Source organism: Pseudophryne corroboree, chromosome 1 (assembly GCF_028390025.1).
Source record: "Pseudophryne corroboree isolate aPseCor3 chromosome 1, aPseCor3.hap2, whole genome shotgun sequence".
In the NCBI taxonomy this organism is placed as follows: Eukaryota; Metazoa; Chordata; class Amphibia; order Anura; family Myobatrachidae; genus Pseudophryne; species Pseudophryne corroboree.
In genome coordinates this window covers 1047080059-1047102371 of record NC_086444.1, presented here as the reverse complement: position 1 = coordinate 1047102371, position 22313 = coordinate 1047080059, and the positions used below count along the sequence as shown (strand labels likewise).

The 22313-nt window shown below is 41.8% G+C and overlaps 1 protein-coding gene across 8 annotated transcripts in view; it reads left to right on the top strand.

Annotated features, from left to right (window-relative positions):
- The window catches only part of SLC7A2 (solute carrier family 7 member 2), a 149237-nt gene that overhangs the window by 46385 nt on the left and 80539 nt on the right, over window positions 1-22313 (top strand). For 3 of the 8 annotated variants that reach the window (XM_063920840.1, XM_063920836.1, XM_063920838.1), the window contains exon 1: window positions 16856-17050. The exons of the other annotated variants lie outside the window; for them this stretch is intronic. The gene's annotated coding sequence lies outside the window, so the exon portion shown is untranslated. Of the gene's footprint in view, window positions 1-16855; window positions 17051-22313 lie in introns of those variants that run through there. 8 annotated transcript variants of the gene reach the window in all.

Below are 22313 nucleotides of genomic sequence, written 5' to 3'. Positions count from 1 at the left end.
GATTCAAGCTACTGAAATGATGCTACCAAACTACATAAGATTGGCAGTGTTGCCATGTTTTATTGATCCCTTTGGTTAAATAGACGTCAACTAGACAATCTAGGACATGTTTGTTTAATTCAGCACTTTAGTCATTCTGACTGATGTAACCATGCATTAATTAATTAATTAACTAAAAGACTTTTTGCATAAATACATACATTAGTCCAGGTTAAGTCAGTGAGAAAGTTGAGGCTCAATAAATACATTAGTCCAGGTTAAGTCAATGAGAAAGTTGGGGCTCAATAAATACACTAGTCCTGGTAAAGTCAGTGAGAAAGTTGGGGCTAAATCTAGGAAGAGACATATATCTTCCAGAGGAAATGGGTCATGTTGACATTTGTAGTCCCGAACATTTACAGTATTGTACACAGGCCTACAGTGCACACATTATGCAGCCAGCTGGCAAGGATGAGACTGAGGCAGTGGAAAAGGCCAGAAGCCACCAGCAATAAGAAATGCAGTCTGTACTCACTGCAGATCTGTGACATCTAGGGGTGTGCTTCAAGGTATCCGGTCTCTAGGTCAACCACACTTAGGTCGACAATGTCTAGGTCGACCACAATTGGTCGACAGTAACTAGGTCGACAGGGTCTCTAGGTAGACATGTTCTAGGTCGACAGGTCAAAAGGTCGACATCCAAGGATTTTTAAAATGCTGAATTTCTCCGATTCCCTGACAGATCGGTGTGGCGTCAGATTGGAGAAATGGTTCCTGATGTACTGTATGAGGACCTTTAGCCCCAGCCCACTGAGTCATGGGCCTTGATAGCATCCAAGGACATCACCACTGCCCCCTCCTCAGCTTTGTGGGACATCTGGAGATGTAAATAAAAATTGTTTAAATATAGTCCACTTGCCTGACACAAATCCTATTTGATCAGGAATGACTATTTTAGTGATATAAGGGTTAATCCTTGTAGCAAGGCGCTTGGCAAGTATTTTCCCATCTGTGTTTGTGATATTGGATGAATGGACTATGCATGATTGGGGATCTTGCCCAGTTTATGTAACCAGCAATTAATTTCTCTGACATTGATGGCGGCATGGAACCCGTCTCCTTCAGATTATTGTACATAATACATATTATACACAATTACTTAATTAAAATACACTTTTTATAAACTTTAAGGGAAATCCCATTGATCCGTGGCACTTTAGTATTCAGAAACTCAGAAATAAAGAAATCTAGGCCCTCATCAGTGAACTGATGCCTGATAGAGTTTGGGAAACACTTCTCGATTGGACGTCACCTGTGAAGTATACAAAAATAGGATAGACATTTGTGGGTGAAGATCTATACTTACAGTACATATAATATGCCCTGGACAACTTCTATAGGATTACAAATGGGATGCCACCGGGATGCCGACTGTCAGTATACCGACAGCGGCATCCTGTCACGCAGAATGCCGTCAGTGGTGCGAGTCCCCTTGCGCTCGGCACAGGTTCTATTTCCACTCTATGGGTGTCAAGGACACCCATGAGTGGAAATAGACCCTGTGCGCCGGTATTCCGGCTGGCGACATTGCCGGCTGGCGGGATTCCGGCGTCGGCATCCAGACGGCAAATTGAATGGATCCCCTTCTATATATCATTATCTACAACCGATTATTGCTAGATCTAAGATACCCAGCCTTAATAAGGAATACATTAGAATTACTGGAAGAGCTAAATAGAGCAGGAACTGCATTCCTCAATCCCGAATTGCTATTGACCCCATTCAGCTTATGCAGTTAAGTTGTTTATGGATAAGTTTAGGTGTTTTATGTCAGCAGCTATCTCATGGTTTTTGTCCCACGTAGTGTTATTAAATAAATAAGTGGTAACAGTCAACATTACGGTCTACTTTTTTCTTTTTTTTTTCTTTTTACCTGAAAACTAATAAACATTGGAGAATTTCTCAAATCTCTCAAATCCTGGCCTCTATTGTACTAAGGGCTTAACGCAAACATAAAATCCCTGCATAAATAAATAGAGGTAAGTAGTAAATGGTTCATCTGTACCCCCCTGCAGTGAGGTTTAAATTTAAACTTTTCAGGTCCGATTATCCTTTTGACCCAGATCTCATCCGCTTATTTAGTTGTCGGCCACACAAAGAATATTCCAAATATTTGATGTTTTCTTCGTATGGAAAAGGATATCTGTTTGGGTTCCCTGTATACTGGACACAAAACTCATGCTGTCATTTTGTCGCTGTTTCTTTTGCCTCAGTCCTAATTAACCAGCCTCCCAGCAGAGACAGCCAGTGCAAGAATTTGTTTCAAGAATGAACTTGGTATTTTAGAGTTGTGACGGAAATAGCAGATATAGACCATTGTTCTTTTTAATATTCTTGGCACTTGGTTTGACACCCTACAATTATGTTATCCATGTTTTTTAGGCCCGTGCTTCCTAAAGCTGTCACTGCCCTCTAATGGAACGTTTCTTCTAGTCAATTAGGGATTTGTAGGCGAAATGGGATAAATGTAAAGTTGAAAAGTTAAAATGAGTTCCACTTAATTAGCATAAATAGAAAATCTGTCCTGTTTCTAAATATAGTTTATGTTCACTTTCATTTTCATTGAATATTCAGTAAACCATGCAGAGTACCTGTAGGACTGCGGTGGCTGGTTCTGCATCCGGGTTCGGTATGATTTACCGCCGCACGGGATGCCGAATGTCAGTATACTGACATTTGCATCCCGAGCGGTAGAATGCCGGCAGGGGGGCGAGCGCGATGAAGACCCTTGCGGGCTCACTGCATTCGCCACGCTGCATGCTCGGTGTCGAGCTAAGCTCGCCACAGGTTCTACTCTCCCTCTATGCGTGTCGGGGACACCCATAGAGGGGCAATCACCTACCTTGCCGGTATACCGGCAGTGGTATGGTGCCTCCGTCCGGATCCCGGCAGCGGTATTGTGACAGCCGGGATCCCGACGAGCGGTATGCTAACCGCATATCCTGCATCCTGCTCTGCATTTGTGTGAGCTGCAATACAACTGTCTTTGCTTAGGTGAAATCATCTGTAATTCTAGACTCTAGAGCAGTGGTTACAGTGTCTGCTGTATCAGTCCATGGGTGCTCTGTCTGCTGTATCAGTCCATGGGTGCTCTGTCTGCTGTATCAGTCCATGGGGGCTCTGTCTGCTGTATCAGTCCAGGGGTGCTCTGTCTGCTGTATCAGTCCAGGGGTGCTCTGTATGCTGTATCAATCCAGGGGTGCCCTGTCTGCTGTATCAGTCCAGGGGTGCTCTGTATGCTGTATCAGTCCAGGGGTGCCCTGTCTGCTGTATCAGTCCAGGGGTGCTCTGTATGCTGTATCAATCCAGGGGTGCCCTGTCTGCTGTATCAGTCCAGGTGTGCTCTGTCTGCTGTATCAGTCCAGGGGTGCCCTGTCTGCTGTATCAGTACAGGGGTGCTCTGTATGCTGTATCAATCCAGGGGTGCCCTGTCTGCTGTATCAGTCCAGGGGTGCTCTGTCTGCTGTATCAGTCCAGGGGTGCCCTGTCTGCTGTATCAGTACAGGGGAGCCCTGTCTGCTGTATCAGTCCATGGGTGCTCTGTCTGCTGTATCAGTCCATGGGTGCTCTGTCTGCTGTATCAGTCCAGGGGTGCCCTGTCTGCTGTATCAGTCCAGGGGTGCCCTGTCTGCTGTATCAGTCCAGGGGTGCCCTGTCTGCTGTATCTTTCCAGGTGTGCTCTGTCTGCTGTATCAGTCCAGTAGTGCGCTGTCTGTTGTATCTAAAAGGGGTGATCTGTCTGTCAATCCAGAGGGTCCACCCCAGTGTAAAATTTAAATAATAAAAGCTAAAAACAAAAAGCCTAAAAATATAATTATTTTAAAAATATATATATATTTGTTTGTGCTGTACCCCAGTGTACTGTACAAATTTTATTTTATTTTTATAAGTACTGTGACACTGCCGGTCAGACCACAGTATATTATTATTTCATACTCATACACTTATTGTGCGACACTGTTAGTGAAGGTCAACCGCAGTGTTTGATTACCATTTCTGACGTACACGCGTATTGTGTGACGCTATGGGTGAAGGTGGTACCACAGTAATATATTTCATTTCCTACTCATACACGTATTGTGCGACACTGTTGGTGAACGTCAACCACAATGTTCGATTACTATTTCTGACTCTTACACGTATTGTGTGATGCTGTGGGTGAAGGTGGTACTACAGTAGTGATGTGCACCGGACATTTTTCGGGTTTTGTGTTTTGGTTTTGGATTCGGTTCCGCGGCCGTGTTTTGGATTTGGACGCGTTTCGGCAAAACCTCCCTAAAAGTTTTTTGTGGGATTCGGGTGTTTTTTTTACAAAAACCCCTCAAAAACAGCTTAAATCATAGAATTTGGGAGTCATTTTGATCCCATAGTATTATAAACCTCAATAACCATAATTTCCACTCATTTCCAGTTTATTCTGGACACCTCACACCTCACAATATTATTTTTAGTCCTAAAATTTGCACCGAGGTAGCTGGATGACTAAGCTAAGCGACCCAAGTGGCCGACACAAACACCTGGCCCATCTAGGAGTGGCACTGCAGTGTCTGACAGGATGGCAGATTTAAAAAAATAGTCCCCAAAGAGCACATGATGCAAAGAAAAAAAGAGGTGCACCAAGGTCGCTGTGTGACTAAGCTAAGCGACCCAAGTGGCCGACACAAACACCTGGCCCATCTAGGAGTGGCACTGCAGTGTCAGACAGGATGGCAGATTAAAAAAATAGTCCCCAAACAGCACATGATGCAAAGAAAAAAAGAGGCGCAATGAGGTAGCTGTGTGACTAAGCTAAGCGACCCAAGTGGCCGACACAAACACCTGGCCAATCTAGGAGTGGCACTGCAGTGTCAGACAGGATGGCAGATTTAAAAAATAGTCCCCAAACAGCACATGATGCAAAGAAAAAAAAAAGAGGTGCAATGAGGTAGCTGTGTGACTAAGCTAAGCGACCCAAGTGGCCGACACAAACACCTGGCCCATCTAGGAGTGGCACTGCAGTTTTCTAGCGAGAGGATGAGTGCTTCCATCCTTATGTGAATCTGAACCACTAGCCATGAACATAGGCCAGGGCCTCAGCCGTTCCTTGCCACTCCGTGTCGTAAATGGCATATTGCCAAGTTTACGCTTCTCATCAGACGCTTTTAATTTTGATTTTTGGGTTATTTTACTGAACTTTTGTTTTTTGGATTTTACATGTTCTCTACTATGACATTGGGCATCGGCCTTGGCAGACGATGTTGATGGCATTTCATCGTCTCGGCCATGACTAGTGGCAGCAGCTTCAGCACGAGGTGGAAGTGGATCTTGATCTTTCCCTATTTTACCCTCCATATTTTTGTTCTCCATTTTTTAATGTGTGGAATTATATGCCAGTAATATATCCATAGCAATGGCCTACAGTACCGTACTGCTATATATTATATACTGGTGGTCAGCAAAATTATGCACTGTCCTCCTACTATATATACTGCGCACAACAAAAATGCACCACAGGTATGGATGGATAGTATACTTGACGACACAGAGGTAGGCAGAGCAGTGGCCTACTGTACCGTACTGCTATATATTATATACTGGTGGTCAGCAAAATTATGCACTGTCCTCCTACTATATATACTGCGCACAACTAAAATGCACCACAGGTATGGATGGATAGTATACTTGACGACACAGAGGTAGGTAGAGCAGTGGACTACTGCATACCCTCCAACATTTTACACACAAAAATCGGTACAAATTAGAAAAAAGGGCGTGGTCACGGGTAAAGGGGCGTGGTCATGCCCCTTTTCCTATACTTTCAATAGAAGTTTGGAGAGCCAAAAATAGGTACAGACCATAAAAAAAAGGTACTGTACCTATTAAAAAGGTACAGTTGGAGGGTATGCTACTGTACCGTACTGATATAATACTGGTGGTCACTGGTCAGCAAAATTCTGCACTGTCCTCCTACTATATACTACAATGCAGCACAGATATGGAGCGTTTTTCAGGCAGAGAACGTAAATATTTTCAGCACACTGAGCACAGATATTTGCAAGCACACTGAGCACAGATATTTGCAGCACACTGAGCACAGATATTTGCAGCACACTGAGCACAACTGGGAGAACGCTGCACGTCCTCTCCCTATCATCTCCAATGCACAAGTGAAAATGGCGGCGACGCGCGGCTCCTTATATAGAATACGAATCTCGCGAGAATACGACAGCGGGATGATGACGTTCGGGTGCGCTCGGATTAACCGAGCAAGGCGGGAGGATCCGAGTCTGCCTCGGAACCGTGTAAAATGGGTGAAGTTCGGGGGGGGTTCGGATTCCGAGGAACCGAACCCGCTCATCACTATACTACAGTAATATATTTTATTTCCTACTCATACACGTATTGTGCGACACTGTTGGTGAAGGTCAACTGTAGTGTTTGATTACTATTTCTGACTCATACATGTATTGTGTGATGCTGTGGGTGAAGGTGGTACCACAGTAATATATTTTATTTCCTACTCATGCACGTATTGTGTTACACTGTTGGTGAAGGTCAACTGCAGTGTGCGATTACTATTTCTGACTCATACACGTATTGTGTGACACTGTTGGTGAAATTAAACCGCAGTGTTTGATTATTATTTCGTACTCATACACATTTTTGCAACACTGTTGGTGAAATTGAACCACGGTGTTTGATTACTATTTTATACTCATATACATATTGTGTGACACTGTTGGTGATATTAAACCACAGTGTTTGATTACTATTTCTGACTCATAGACGTATTGTGAGACACTGAAGGTGATACATTTTTGTACAAATTGTGGTGTGTGTTGTACCCCACTTCATTTGTGTTTGTGGATAGATATGGAGAACAAAAAATTGAGCGGAGAGCAGGAAGCACTTACTAGTGGTGCAGTGCTGCCACCAGTCATGACAATACAAGTCCATCAACGTCATCTACTAAGGCCGATGCCCAGGGGCATAGAGGGTTTAAGTCAGGGCATGTAAAATCATTTAATTTTACAGCGGTAAAGAAAAAAACATCAAAAGGGAAGTTATCTGCAGAAGTAGTAAGGCAAACTGTGCATTCAGAATCAGAACCATCAGACATTCTTGAAGAACGTGTTATGGGTGTCCACGTCAGCTATGTGTGAGTCTAACATTTCTAACACTGTCCTCATAGAGAAGTCTCTTGCACCGCCTTCCACCATTTCTGCACCATCTGCACATGTGGGGAGCAGTACAAGTAAAGATGGTGATGATGAGGAGGACATACTAGAAATTGAGGATACGTGTGTGGAAGTGGAACAGAATGAGGGGGATATGTGTGTACTACTACTATCTGACACTGAGGATGTTGATGATGTTGTTTGTGTAAGTCAGCCACCAGTGTCTGCAGTTGTTGACCGTGATAAAAATAAAACCATTGTAATGCCTGGGATTAATTTTACCCCAATCCTGACAATGTTTGTGAAAGCACCTGCTCCATTTGTGAGGCCAAAGTTAGTAGAGGTACTGTAGAAACGTTAGCCATCTAGGCAACTCCTCCATGTTACATCATTTGCGATGAAGGCATAACATTTATTGTATAAGATGATAATGTAATTAACACCCTCATCCTCAACATCCTCAGAGTCATTACTGATTGGAAGTAGTCCTTTTAAAAAATTGTTTTGTGGGGCCCAAACAAACCAATCATTTCAGCCACAAGTGACGGTCCCTGTCGCTGAAATGATTGGTTTGTTAAACTGTGCATGTCCTGTTTAATATATACACCATAAGAATGGGTGGAAGGGCCAAAGGACAATTCCATCTTGCACCTCTTTTCTATGCATTATGTGTTGTTTGGAGCATTGCTGACTGTCTTCTTATGTAGACGACAAACATTTGTATAGTTTATTAAACTGCGAACCTGTCTGCCACTGCAGTGATATTCTATTTCCTAGATGTGCCATGTTGGAAGTTTAAGTGCTACATGTTTGTGCCGCTCATTGCTGTTAGCTTAGTCATCCAGCTACCTTGGTGCAACCTTTTAGCCTAAACTGGATGAAATCAATATTGACAACTGTGAGGTGGTAAAAATTGACTGGAAATAAGTGGAAATTAATGTTACTGAGGTTAATAATACTGTAGGAACAAAAACACCCCCAAATTCATTAATTGTAGCTGTTTTTATGATTTTTTATTTTTAAATAAAGATTCAAAACTAATACAGATCCAAAACACGAAGGAGATACAGATCCAAAACAAGAACCTAAAACCCGAGATTTGGGCTGGCGCACATCTCTACTTATAATACAGAGGTTTTCCTAATGGACACTGAATTGAAAAACATCAAAAAAGACATTCCAACTTATTGTTTATACAGATGTTATTATAGGAGTTTATATTGAGATCACGACTCGTGCATTAAAAGAGTACTAAGATCTTGTAAGATTATGTTAGTAAATTGCTCTCTTCTTAACTTTGTGTTTCATTGGTGTCTCATGGCTCTCTGGTACCTGGGGCTTCAGATGACTGAATCTTACAATCAATTATTTTGTGCTAAATATTGTCCCTATTAAAAGTCATTAACAAGATGTAACCTTTTGAAGTCCTTTATACATCTCCTGGTCTAGTAGAATGAAGGTCTTTCAAATTAAAGTCCAGCCCAGGTTACTGTATCTCTATGAGCCTCTCCTGTTCCATGTGTCTGCATCCTGTCACAGGACTATGCAGTGCATCTGCCATGCTGTATATGGAGCAGTGAAGTACCAAGATTCAATAGATCTTGCTTGGCTAGATCATCAGTAAATTGTGGCTTAGGCTCACCCTTATTTGAGAAAGATTATCACGCTGTGCAGATCAACCATGTTCTCGTCTAGCTTGTTAGTCAATGCAGGAGATATTGGGTAGCGATTGAGGACACTTTAGTGACATTGGGTTAGTCTTTTATGCTGGGTACCTCCATGGCTTACAGTGGTCCAGGAAAGGTGGTGGGACTCATTTCACCCACCACAATCACATTACGCAGCATGTAGTGCCCCTGATTAATTTGCCACCACATAGTAGTGCCCCTTATTCAGGGGCTAAAGTGGTGGTGGTGGTGGAGGGGGGGGGGGGGAGTAATGAGGTGGAACCGAGTTCCACCACCTGTTACGGTAGTGGGAACTAGTTCCACCTCCTCCATTGTCCTGCACAGTAATTCCAACAGAAAAGCCCACCCTATAACCTATATCAATCAATGATGCAGTTGGCGCTAGTGTTACTGATGAGCTGCAGCCACCTCCACCTTCCTTAGGTCCTGGTGGCTTCATGGTCCTCCTCCAACTACAGCCCACCCCTGCTGGTACTCACGCACGCTGTGTCTGTTGGACAGCAGTCATCACCTCCTCAGGTCCCAATGGATTCCTTTTCCTGCACGGCGTATGTGATATCATGATGTCACTGCTACTAAAGTGACGAAGAGCCATGAAGAGGAGCAGGCTCTGTGCATCTTGAAGACAAGATGAGAAGGGGCTGGAGGGACAAGAGAGGTGGGGAAGCTGCTGGAGGGATACAGCGAATGAAGCTACTGGAGGGACACAGGCGGTGAGCTGCTGGAGTAAGAGGCAGGGATGTGTATAAGGGGCACTACTGTGGGCATTATGTATATAAGCGGCACTATTGTGGTCATATGTATGGGGCACTACTATGTGGGCATTATGTGTAAGGGGCACTACTACTGTAAGCATTTTTTGTATAAGCGGCACTTCTGTGGGAATTATGTGTATAAGTGGCACTACTGTGGTAATTATGTGTAAGGGGCACTACAACTGTGGGCATTATGTATAAGGGGCATTACCGTGGGCATTGTATATAAAGGGCACTACTGTATGGCATGACGTGTATAAAGGGTACCATTGTGTAACGCAATGTAAATAAAGGGCACTACTGAGTGACTTAACCAGAATAAGGGGACTCACTATGTGGCGTACTATGAATCATGGGCACTACATGCAGTGTAATGTAAATAAGATTGTGCTACTGTGTTGTGTAATTTGAATTAGGGATACTATTGTGTGACCACATTGCTTCTTTGTGAGATCAATGTCCCTTTATAAAGTATGGGAAGTAGGGCAATAATTTATGTTTTGCAGGGGGGTACAGAAAGCACTAGCACTGACCCTGACTTCGCTTAATGTGAGGGGTGTGTGGGTAGATGGCAGGGTAAATGAGTTTCACCACATCTCCAGGACCACTTTAAGCCCTGCCCTTATTCACATTACATCACTCAGTAGCGTCCTTTATTCACGTTATGCTACACAGTGGTACTGCTTATACACATTATGGAATTACTGTGCAAGGCTGTGGAGGAGGAGGAACTAGTTCCACCTAAAAATAAAGGTGGCGGAACTCAGTTCCACCTTGTTCCGACCCACTTTAACCCTGGGGTACCTCGATTGCCCAGACTACATTTAAAATTACCCTGGATATCTGGGATAAACTGGAATATACTGAGCAAATTATTTAACCTGCCAGCTTACCTGTCTCCTTTTACACCACACTTTCCTTTGGGCTTTGCCTCCCAAGTTACACTCCCACAGCTCAGTGTTGGAGGCAGACATTTTCAATCTTAAATGTTCTAGTCATTAGGAACAATCATCAATGTCCTCCTTTTTAAAGAAAGTCAAACTCTAGTAATGGGGTATTACTATCACATTATATCTATTTCCACTGTTTCAATGATTAATTTTCTATTCTACTATTTTTACTCTTAAGATCTCCTTTACAACTTGTGTTTTACTTTTTCTTGACACTAGGGGGCATATCCATTGAGTCACAGGATTTACCCCACAGCAATTGTCGGTGCTGACCGATTCAATTACAGTAGTTGCTGATATCCTGCGCACTAAGCTCCAGAAGGTGCGGAGAAAATGTAAAATCAGAGCCGGCCCTAGCCAATTTGATGCCCTAGGCAAAATTTTGTCTGGTGCCCCCTAGCTCCGCCGCTAGTTCTGCATCTGTACCTGCAACGCTCAGGTAGTGGGGCCCACCGGGGGGTTACCCTGTGGGCCAGTTCAACTCTGCACAATGCCACACAGTAATGACCATAATACATATAATTCCACACAGTAAAGGAACCTTACACATATGCCCCACATTAGTAATGCCCATAATACACATATACTGCCACAGATACTGCCACACTTGCTGGTTATACAAAAAGATCAGTATCAAACATGTAGAAACTGTCCATTCTCTTCACTATTCAGTGTGTTTGCTGGTGTCTGTTACTCCCGTTAACTGCATGCACTTTACTTTATACTGTGGGAGCTAAATGCTCTGCCCTCCAGTCTGATGTGTCCAAAAGTCACGCTGCACTGATGTTTCATATAGAAATAGCACAACGCAACTTACTGACCACGTTACAGTGCTAGATGGCAGGGGAATTTTACGGTATGGACTGACTAGGAAATAAAGTGTGGGGAGAACACTGCCCATGTTATGTCCCTGCAGACACCTGGGGTTTGCACAGGGATCAGGGACACACACAGGATGGCAGGGTCCCCCTCCCCCATGTGCACAAGCAGTATAGGTGATGTCAGGTTTCTGTGAAGCAGTCTTCCAAAATACACATGTGTCATTATAAGAAGTCATCCAGTAATAACCTTATATAGTCAGTAAAAATGTCACAGGTCCAGGAATTGCATTTACTGGGCTTCTGCTGTCTGTCTGAGGTCTCACAAGTCAGGGGCATTCAAGCATGTCGGAGGAAGTTTAAGGCACAGTGTGCATTTTTTTTGACAAATGTAAACAGCAGTGTATACAAGTACTGATTGAATACATTTGGAAAGTAACAGTTAGTTTGCGGACTGTCCCTCTCAGCATGAGATGCTGCAGGGACATGCTTGGATGCCCCTAGACATGCTTGGATGCCCTAGGCAAATGCCTAGCCTGCCTATAGCTAAGGCCGGCTCTGTGTAAAATAATTGAATAGCTTTTAGCGTTAAACACAGATCTTTTACCTGCGAGGAAAACCCCAACTGGATATGCCCCTAGATGTTACAGGTGTGATTTATACAGTGGTACAGCACAATATATTAAATGACCACAATATATTCAATTAGGTGCAGTGCATTTTATAGACAACAGCAGTGTAGTACTTTGTATTGGCAGCAAACCTTGCTAAGCATTGATGACAACATGGAGAGTGTATAATTCCCAGGCATTTTGGGGGACATTCCGAGTTGGTCGCTAGCTGCCGTTGTTCGCAGCGCAGCGATCAGGCTAATAAGCGGCATTTCTGCGCATGCGTATGCACCGCAATGCGCATGCACCGCAATGCGCACGCGCAACGTACGGGTACAAAGTCCTTTGTGGTTTTGCACAGGTTCTAGCAACGTTTTCATTCGCACAGGCGGCCGCAAGAAGATTGACAGGAAGGGGGCGTTTCTGGGTGTCAACTGACCGTTTTCAGGGAGTGCTTCGAAAAACGCAAGCGTGTTGGGGAAAACGCAGGCGTGGCTGGTCGAACGCTGGGCGGGTGTGTGACGTCAAAAGCCAACCCTCCAACGTTAGAATCAACGCAAACGAAGAGTAAGTCCAGGGCTGGTCTTGTTTTGCACAAAATGTTTTTGCAGGCGCTCTGCTGCACAAGCGTTTGAACTTTTGCAAAGCGAAAATACACTCCCCGGTGGGCGGCGACAATGCGTTTGCTCGGCTGCTAAAAACTGCTAGCGAGCGATCAACTCGGAATGACCCCCTTTACTGTATTAAATGACAAAGATGAGTTACTGAATATATAATTTATTTAATTGCATTTTTGAAGACACCTTCTATTAAGTATCTGCGAGACTTATGGGAACTATATTATGTGTTCCTTATTCCAATTTGTTCACCACTGCTGGGGATTTCCTTCCATTGCGCCTATTTTAGGAGAAGATGTAAACTTTTCACATTGACTGAAAAATGAGAGGCATAAGGATCTCACAATAGGATTTCCATGTATTTGATTTACAAAAAAAAGTATACTACTACCTCTTATCTAGCATGTCACCTACAAACGAAATAACTGGAGGCAACAGGTCACATGGTCTGAGTCCACGTGCAAGGTTATGTACTAGTGACAGGCATATCTTTCCCACACTACACATGTCTAGACTAATAAGGGCCTACTAAAGCTGATAGAAAGCTGACATCCAGACAAATTAGTTCCATGATAATGAGCCAACCCATTCTAAAGATTTATCCAAATAATGGCAGTAGCCAACTCACTTCCAGTTTAGTTCACCTCCTAATCTCCCAGGGAACTCTGCTTTGAACTCTGTTTCAGGCCATCAGCTGTGTTAGAAATACACTGTAGGTCATTGTACAGCATTGTATGTACACAATAATTTCTTCTATCTCCATTAACATTTACATTTTTTCTATTTATAGTACTTGTCTGCGCATTTGGGATTTCTTTTTCTCCCTGGCATATTCTTCAGATGCCTTAGGCTTGTCAAGTGACATTTGTTTATTTTTTCTGTATTTCATTATTATTTTTCAATGTGTTCCATGTCAACATTTCGTATTTGTGGGCTGTTGGATTGGCTTATATAAGCTATAATGTACGAATGATATGTTTGTATGTCAGGAGATATAATAGTATGACATAAGGCTCTTTCCCCTTTAGATTTCATACATTGGATTCCATAGTCATAAGAATTTCCCATTGGATGGCAAAGACTTATATTATTGGATTGAATTAGCCCCTTAATTTGAATTCCTGGGAAATCACGTAATGCTATGCCGATGGCTGAATGATAAAGTATGTATTATATGGGGCCCATACAGAGTTTGAAGTAAATTGGGTGTGTACTGCTCAAAAGAACCAAAATGCCTATATCATATGCAGAGCATTGTGTATGTCGGTTTACTACTAGTCACCATCATCAGTGAATACTTGCCTACTTGCATATATTATATGCAAAAGATACGCTTCCAAAAAGGCATATTTTTTGCATTTACTAATCTTAATAATATTTACATAATTTTTTTATATAAAATTCACACATATAATCCCTCCATTGCATAATGCTTTCTTTTTTTCCTTCATTGTTTGGCACATTGGTTTGCACGTGAAAAAGATGAAAAGCTTTGTAAATTGTGTTTGTTTGCAATCTGATTTCTTGGCCAGATTTCACAAGTTCTGCAATTACCTTTGGATATGCGTCAGTAAGGGCCATTGGCCTGATCCACAGATTTCTTTCAAACTTTTGTAAATATTTATGAGGCCCTTACATTTAAATATTTTTTAAAGACAACCGAAGAGGTTTGGGTGAGAATGTGAGCGAAAAAAATCCCTGTAGAGACTCAAGAGCTGCAACTGCACTGTCTAGTTGGAGGACAGTAATTCTGCAGGAGTCACAGCTAAAGTTAGAAAGAAAGTGGTTTAGTAGTTCATCCTGCATGCTTCTGTTTGTAGTTTTATACTGGGACCTGTGGAACAATATATTCTGTTAGGTGTAGTATTTGTAATGTTGTAGTAAGTATATTAGCTCTATTTTATTTTTCAAAAGGCAATAGAAGTATCAACCTATAATCTTTAAACATCCATGAACTATTTGTTTCTCTAGTTTATCTTTATACTACATAACAATAAAGGGCCCTACACACTGGGCGATTTTATCAATCAACGATATTAACGATGGTCGATATTTTCGCCAGCGATTTTTGCCTACACACTGGACGATATCGATGGCCAATTTGGACGATATCACAGTACTTACATCTATATCGTCCAAATTGACTTACATGTATAAACGAGGATAGATCAATGATGAACGTTCGCGGGGCCGCACATCGTTCATCGTTGATGCATACACACTGACCAGTATGAGCGATTTAGCGTTAATTTTTGAAAGATATCGTTCATGTCAATCATTGTTATTGGCAAGTGTGTAGGGACCTTAAGTGTGTTTATTTATTGTAGCAACCTCTCCAGAGTTCTGCAGAGCTTTGCTCTGTTCCGAGAAACCCACTGGCAGATACTCAGTGATCAGTTTTTGGGGTCCATCTAACATGCGAGGGGGCGAGTTGTTGTAATGGAGTAGAAACGCTGGCAATAGTAGTCGAACTCGTCCCCCTCGTGGCCTGATCTCACCTGCGACTCATGGATTTTTGTATGTAGCCCTATGGGTCTGCAAAGAAAAAATCCACGAGTCTGACGGTACCGTAAGTGCAGGATAGAGCTACACTTACAGATGTGACTTAGTCATACCTACTTGAATTGTCCCCTTATAATGTATATTGTTTTGTTTCATCATAAAAACGTAAAAACAGAGACTAATGGGGCATATGTACTGGCTTTGGAGAGTGATTAAATGAAGAGAGATACCCACCAATTAACTCCTTACTGTCATTTTTCAAATGCAGCCTGTAACATGGAAATTAGGAGCTGATTGGTTGGAAGTTTATCTCTGTCCACTTTATCACTCTCCAAGTCTAAAGGGGGGTACACACGGAGAGATCCGTGCTTAAAATCTAAGCAATCTTGCTAGATTGCTTAGATTTTAAGCACGGATCTGCCGTGTGTATGCCCTCCAGCGATAGCGATGCGCGGCCCCGCGCATCGCTATCGCCGATGCTAGATTGAGCTGCATGCAGGCTCAATCTAGCGGGTCGCTCACTTCACCGTTGTGTGAAGTGAGCGGCCCCCCGTCGGCTTTCCCCCTCGCTCAGCACATCGCGCTGTGCTGAGCGGGGTGAGAGATGTGTGCTGAGCGGTCTGTGTTAAGATCGCTCAGCACACATCTCTCCCGTGAGTACCCCCATTTAGTAGATCTTCCCACTGAAAACAGATCTGCTTTCATTATTGAAGTGCTTTTGCTTGGGTCAAGTGTTTTCACTTAATGCACTTATTTATCCATATAACTAAGTACACAGATCCCTTCCCTTGTATATTGTAAGCTCGCAAGAGCAGGACCTTCTCACACGTGCCTTTCCTTCTCTTACTTACACTACCTTATACTCCACGTATATACCCCCTTTGATGGCACCTAACCCCTGGTTTTCCGTACTTGTCCTATATTGTCTTGAACTGTAAGTGCTGTTTTGTCCTGTTTGTTTTATTTATTACCAGTTATTTATATAGCGCACACATATTCCGCAGTGCTTTACAGAGAATATTTGCCCATTCACATCAATCCCTGCCCCAGTGGAGCTTACAATCCATGTTCCCTACCACATGTACACGCACACACATTCATGTTAGGGTTAATTTTGTTGGGATCCAATTAACATACCAGTATATTTTTGGATTGTGGGAGGAAACCGGAGTACCCGGAGGAAACCCAATCAAGTACGGGGAGAATATACAAACTCCACACAGTTAGGGCCATGGTGGGAGTAGAACCTATGACCTCAGTGCTGTGAGGCAGTAATGTTAACCATCACACCTGTTTTGCTCATTTGTTTATGTACTCTGTAATAGGCGCTGCGGATTCATTGTGGCACTATATGAATAAAGGATGATGATAATAATAATAATAATAATAATAATAATAATAATAATAATAATAATAACCAAATGCTATAATATTAGCAGCTGTAATTTACCACTGCTAATAGTAGTGGGATAATCTTGATTACAATACCAGACTGTCACTTAACCAACTTGTTAAAGATAGGATTGTGAATGAGAATGCACACAAAAAAAAAGAAGAGAGTAAATAATCGAATAAAAAACTGTATGGAAAAACCAGCCCTGTCTATCCACTATCTCCCATGTAAAATATGTTACACAGCTCACACTGCAGTGTAGTATTGGCCAGCAGATCGTTCTCTTGGGACCTCCCATTGAAGTGAAGTAGTGCTGACTTTTTTTATGTAGCCACTATGTTTCAAAGAGAGACATCCTACTCCACATGATTTATCCTGCAGAGGGACAGAGCTAAAGACTTCACTGAGCAGGATACAACCTCGGGATAGAATTCCCATCGCTCTTTCTCTTCCTCTCACTGCACATCTAGACTGTTAGTAACACTTCTGATCAGGAGCAATATCCTCTATAGATCTGTAGGTGAGTACCACTTGTTTTTGTTCAATTTACATTGCATTTGTCATGTTTGGTTTCTGCTATTATCCTAATTATTATTACTCAGTCTTAAAGAACATGTAAACAAAATGAAACATTGACTTATTAAATGTGTGGTTTGCCTAAATAAACCTTACAAAACATACTGTGTGAGGAGAGAGGAGTAAGGTGACCTGGACAGTACGTGATTGTAAAATACCTTTTTATGGGAAAGTGTTGGCTGTACAGAGCCACAATTGTATATACTAGAATAAAACCATATTGTTAACGTTTAATGTGTGTGATTTACATCCAATTAAATATTTAGAATAAAAATAATATTTTTCTTGAAAGAAAACTTTTATGGTGGTATCATGAGTGCATTGAACACCACATCTAAGGGGTGCGGCTTCTGGACACCCCAAATTGAAATTATTTATAGTCATTATATGGAGAGGGTGTTGATTATGTAGAGGGGATTGGTTTTAAGATCCGAATAGCAGCTTTTTACATAAGTGTCCAATGTGTTGGCTAAAACCTTTTTGCAATTGGAACCCATTATATTTCAGCAGACCCAGTCAAATTGCAGCATTATTCCAACTATGGCACAAACATAATGCTCTAACACTTAGCCATGAGCACTTTTTATTAAGTTACGAGAAAGCCAGCATGACAATCACCCTTATCCAATTCAATAATGTGCTTTATAGGACAAAATAATTTATTGAAAATTGTTTCAATAAATAGTTCATAATTGTTCTCATTTGAGTTCCAGTTGTCTGGAGTTGGGAGACAGTTAGCATATACTGTATACCTGTGGTAGCTACAGAACTAACCCATGTCCAATGTTTATTTCCTTACCAGCCTATCCTGGCAGCCTCACAATTCACACTTAAGAGTGATACAGTTGCTAACTATGTGACATCAAAAGCAAAATAAATAAAATAGGTATAAATCAAGATTGTAGAGAAAATATACATTTTACCTTCTTACTAGCACTTATTACAGCTAGAAAGCAATTGTTGCATTTATCTTAGCTGAATATTTTGGTGTTGCTGCAGAGTGAATGCATGTTTATATATGATCACTGCCTTGTGTACTTCTGATGTGAGATGGGGGACACAGAAGGGGTGGGATGATGTAGGCTGAGCATTCTAAAGGCACTGCATAGAAATGAAGCTCTTGTAGACCTGCAGAAACCCCTGCAATTGTAAAGAGATGATGGCACCTTGGCATCATATGCTGTCAGTGCCAAGCTGAACTCAACTGGAAGTGTGTATAAGGGAAGAAGTACATTACCTGTACATTGCATGTGCTTTTGTTTTGGTTTTTTTTATATAAATTTATGGCTATTTTGCAAACAATTAAATCAGACCCTTTGTTTCTTACACTGTTTCTTTACAAAAATCTCTTCCCCATAGTCAACTGAGGGGCAGATTTATTAAGCTCGGCAAAGTGATAAAGTGGAAGGTGATAAAAGGACCAGCCAATCAGATCCTAAGTGTCATTTTTTAAACCCAGCCTGTGACATGGCAGTTAGGATCTGATTGGCTGGTCCTTTATCACCTTCCACTTTATCACTTCACCGAGCTTAATAAATCTGGCCCTGAATGCTTGGGAGGAACATTATTAGTATTCTAGTATCACACCTATTGACGTCCAGCTTTAAATCCACCTGCCACTCAGTAAAGTCATTTTTTGTAAAGAGTTAATTTGGGAAAGAGTTCAGTAATCTCAGATACATTCTGCTCATCCCACACAGAGTTGAGGGTCAAGTTTAGTTTGTTTCAATTTTTTTTTGTACTCCTACTTTCCTTTCATGATAACAAAGGTAAATTTTTAACCCGAATGACAGCTTCCCAGTTCTGTTTCATGTGACGGTTTTCATGTGACACTTGTGGTCCTCTGATATTCTAAGGATAGCACCACTAACTTATTACTGAATAGTAATGCATAATTACACTAATGGAAAATATTGTCATTGTCTTCCCCCAGATCTGCTGCAGGTAACACAATGTTTGTTGTCACTACAAGTTTTAGTTATTGTTTTGCAGTTTAGCTCTATCTAGAAGTCTCTACAGAGGTATTCAATTTCCGAATCAGCGCGCAAGCCTTTACAGCACTTTATGGCAGTTGGATCTTGCACAAAAGTGTTTGTTACCCCATAGGGCAGCAAGTACCTCTGTGCAAATCGGGCATTTGGCCGGCTAGGTGAAGGGTGCGAGACGGGCTGCCGTTGCTGGCGTTTAAAAGTTGCGGCAACAACAATTCATACCCTGCGCTGGCAATTCAGTTCTCCCCATAAACTTTGTCACATTTCCACTATGTGTTTTCCTGATCTTTTGGATTCAGACGCATAACATTAGCAGAAAGACGCATATGACAGACTGACAAAAGAAACGCACACTGACAGGCCCTATCTGTATATCATCTCCAGTATTTTACATGTTTCCATAGGCAACCCATGATTGTTATCTTATTCAAACAGTAGCAGCATATCCGAAGTGCTTTAACGTTGTATGGCTTTAATAATATATTTGGAGAGTAAAAGAAATTGTAAAACCTACTAGGAAATAATTCTACTGTGTAACATGTAATGTGACTGTGATTTGAATGAATGGTTTTCACATCATTTGAACTTATTGGACCAAAATAAAATCTTGTGCTGAGTATCTGAAATCCGTCCTAAGCTTGGGAGAGTTCCAGGAGCTGCTATAGGTTACATTTTGGCAGATTTCCTGTTTTACATTTGTCCCGGTGTTACCCATGTGTCGTCAGTCCCCAGCCACGCTTTCACGAATTAGAGGGAACAGAGAACAGAGCGCACTTTCTCCTTGGCACATGTCTGGTGTTGCACATATTGTAAAGGTGACTGGGTCTAAAGCAAAGTAATGCAGTGTGCTGGCACAACACTGAAAGCACATCCTTTCAGAACTAGATGTGACAGGTATTTTGTGACAGTGACAAATGACGAAACGTGACGCTTGAAAAATTATGTTTGTGTTTGTTGTATATATTTGTGCTTCTGTATATATATTCTGTTTTGGATCTATTTTCATGAACATGTTTTGCAAAACCAGCCTCAAGTATTTTAGTTCTGAAATTGGATTTAAAAGCCGAATCTTGGGCTTTGGATTCTTGAAAATGGATAAAAACTGCTAAAATAATGTAGTATTTGCAATCCAAAACCTAAAATTGGATTTAAATCAGAACCGCGGGAAACTCCAAACTGGGACTCAGGTCAGGTTGGATATGCAAAGTTAGGGTGGGTTCAGATTTCTAAAGAACCGAACTGCATGTCTCTAATATATTTAATTGTGGAACATACGTGGGAAAATGGATGGTAAATACTGTAGTGATCATGGATTGCAGTATACATAAATGCTCTTTTTTTTTTTTTTTTTTTCAATTATGAAGTCATAGAATTGTCACTAAAGTCAACGTTGGGGATTTGGCCTCTGGAGCCAGCATTCCATTCATTTCATGCATTATAACTTCTGTATATGAATGTGTGTTGTTGTAATCTGCATCTCTAGTTATTACATTGCAGTGTACATAAAGGCATGATTCTGAGCACATGCAAATGCCGACATCCATGCATTTGGCCAATATTTTAAGTATTGCGCATGCGTTTTATTCCTTCCTTTTCATGGCTGCCATGAGGGATTCTACTTTATGAAAGCCTATTAGATGGATATCAAAGAAATGTTGATAAGCCTTCAAAGCTCTTATTTCAAGTAAGGGGGCGGAATGTACTACACTCACATTTTGGATGCAATACATTCCGTCACTTATCGGGTGCATACCGGCGTTAATAACGCTGCTGTGTAGGTAGAATTGCAATTAAAATTGAAAAGGACAACTCTCCTGATAAGAGCTGTCCTTTGCGATAAAAGACCTCCGAGTTTATGACCCGTAAGTCCTTCTGCACATGTGCAGAATGATGTGCACGCCACGGGACACTGGGAGGGATCTAGTTGGAACTGTCTCAGGAGTGCAAAAAGAAGTCCACGGGCTTCTTTCAGGCAACTTGCCCACTGTATCCACACTCCGGTGCTTTTTGTACATAAAGGAAATGCGGCCGAACCTCAGAAAACGGCAGTTCTAGTAAAGTACATCCTATCTGAAGAAAGAAAAATCACTCTTTACTTTTTCTCAATTCTGTTACGTCTAATAGTGTTTATGCCTGATATGTAAAAGGTCAGTGTCTTGCTATTAAAAGCATTGTCTTTTTAAATATAAACACGATTAGTAGCGCCGGTTTGGCACTTCATAAATAAATCCCCACGGTGTTTATCTTATATATAGGGTAATACACTATTGTGGTTTTAGATTGTTGTTTACAGAATCTACGACGTTGATCTAAGATTTCTCACCACACGGGGAAAAAAAATATTAACCAATTTAAAATACAGTAGTGTCACTGACAGCGGCTGTGTCTAACAACACTGGACCGCTCACACAGGGCGCCATACTCAGACGGAGAGACTGCACCTGCCATATACATCTGGTGCACGTATTGATGGTGTGTCCTGTGTTGCACCGCAGTGTATTATCACAGACGCAAGGTGCTGTAAATGGGCATCTCGGTTTTTTAAGAAACAGGCTGCAGCAAATTCAGCAGCTGCGTCTACGTGCTGTTCAGGCATAAATGTATTATTAGAAGCATGAGAAAACTCATATAATTCAGAAATTAATGTCTTAGGTGGAGGCAGAGAGTGTCACTAGCCCTGGTGACACCTGGTGCGGATTGAAGACTCCATCCACGCGGTGTAGGAGAGTGGCCCACCCCCCCGAAGTGACACCACTGGGTGGAGATGTACTGTATCAAACATTCTAAAGGGGATAAGTGAAGAAGTTGCCCATATCAACAACCACCTTCTTGTTATCATTTATCTAGTATATTGTTTTAAATGTAACTACGGGTAAGTTCTCCACATGTACTCTTTAGAAGGTTTGTTGCATCTCTTTTCTAGACTCCAGTGTACACATTTTTATTTAAAAGCATACTTACCTACTCTCCTGGAAGGTCCTGGAGACGCACAACTTTTCAGGTAGTTCCCTGGACCCTGAAAGACTGAGTGAATCTCCCGCATCTAATATGATAGCCCCTGGCGATGCAATTACCCACAGTCATTGACCGCGGGTAATTGTATAAAACCCCTTAGTGCTGGTTTCCATTGTACCAAATTTCTTGCTCCTGACAATATATTTATTTTCTCGTACTTGAGAAATGTAAATAAGAGCTGAATATATTTTCTGTAAATAG